The sequence below is a fragment of the Rhinolophus sinicus genome, chromosome 18, assembly GCF_057876585.1.
Source record: "Rhinolophus sinicus isolate RSI-liver-muscle chromosome 18, RSI-T2T, whole genome shotgun sequence".
Taxonomy (NCBI): domain Eukaryota; kingdom Metazoa; phylum Chordata; class Mammalia; order Chiroptera; family Rhinolophidae; genus Rhinolophus; species Rhinolophus sinicus.
In genome coordinates, this window is record NC_142518.1 from 64,471,615 (window position 1) to 64,473,355 (window position 1,741).

Below are 1,741 nucleotides of genomic sequence, written 5' to 3' on the forward strand. Positions count from 1 at the left end.
GATAGGTTCACAGACTTTAAATCTGGCTGCTGCCAGCCAGAATTCTAAGATTCAAGATGCACAATTTGCATAGAACAATTTTTACTGAAAAAAAGTAATTTCACAGATAAGGTTTCCCTATTAAGAAGATCTGATAAAGGGTGAAAGTCGTGAAACACTTTTTTACGAAAGAAAATATACTTCCTGGTATTTTTCATTTGCTGTAGAGTAAAAAGGTCTAATTCTGATGCACTGATTGTCCTTCACTCTGGATCTCCATTTTAAAGATCCTGCAAAAATACTAATACTTCCTGGCAGCTGAAGCAAGTCACAGCTCAAATGAGCTCTCAGCAAGGCTCCCATGGGAGAGAAACTGTGTCACACTTATCCATTTCCATAAGAATTCAAATATTCCAGAAGTGAATATTGTTTATTGGAAATGGTACTGACAATAATATAGGAATTTAGAAAACAGTTTATTATTATTAAGTGCTTTTAGATGGGAGTTTAATATATCCAGGTCAGATATTTCTGTTTGACTGTAGGTAAAAAAAGCAGTCTTAATTTTTTTCAGTAGACCATGAACTAATTTTGTTCAAGAAAACAAGAGAAAATCATTTCTCTCCACAACTTCACAATGTCATATCCTTCCTTGTCATAAGTGAGGCAAGTGCTTCTTATTTCATATTCAGTAGGAAAATAAACTGAGCAGTGTTCTCATTGAATCCCATTGGCCCACTTCATCTTTGGAACAAATTTTAATTTCAATGCTAACTAAAATAGTCCTTATTCTAAGCCAGAATTTAAGGACAGGTCATGGTATTCAATAGATTCATGCAGAGATAAAACAAGAGAGATTGTTGCATATGCCTTGAAAGATCAAAGGCAGATTCTCAACATTTCCATTGAGAGGCAATTCAATTTCATCAGGGTACAACAGGTATAAAATGTGATATAGCTCAGAGGCTGAAAATGTTAAAAATATGTGAACACATCAAATTCTTGTCAGCATTTTGAAATAAGGGCCATTAATAAGGTAACTAAACTACTCTGGAGAAATTAGGAGGAAGGTCTGCCAAATAGGGAAATAAAGCTAAAACAAATGCATCCCTCAAAGTTAAGAAAAAGACAATGCAACAGAATGTAATACATGTGGAACAGACTCTTCTACTACTTAACTTACTTTTATTGCATTTTTAAAGAGAGGCCCTCGTACATTGGGTCAGGAGAGTTTTGGAAAGTCATCCACGCATGTATATTTACAAAGAAAGATGTTTGAAGGCTTTCACAAGTCATATCCAGCTACAGATATTGAATGAAAGTGACTAGTGAAGACAGTGAACTTCTCAACAGTTTAGTAACTTACAAAACTCTGTGGGATGGGGGGTGAGAGGGAGAAAAAGGAGAGAGAGAGAGAGAGAGAGAGAGAGAGAGAGAGAGAGAGAGAGAGAGAGAGAGAGAGAAAACAAGGAACAAAGCCATGCAGTGATGTGACTTCCCTTAAGGTAAATAATAATAGTAAACAGGAAGAAAGAAAAAGAAAGAAAGAAAGAAAGAAAGAAAGAAAGAAAGAAAGAAAGAAAGAAAGAAAGAAAGAAAGAAAGAGCAAGTTTCGTTTTTAGAAGTTTCTAAAAGGTAGACCATCTCATTGCTGCCCACTTTCTTTCAGAAATTAGCCTACATCAGAATCAAGAATATATATATAACTGCCATGCTCATTCTAGTACCTGAGTCTTCAGACTTTTCTCTTTCTTGTCACCTA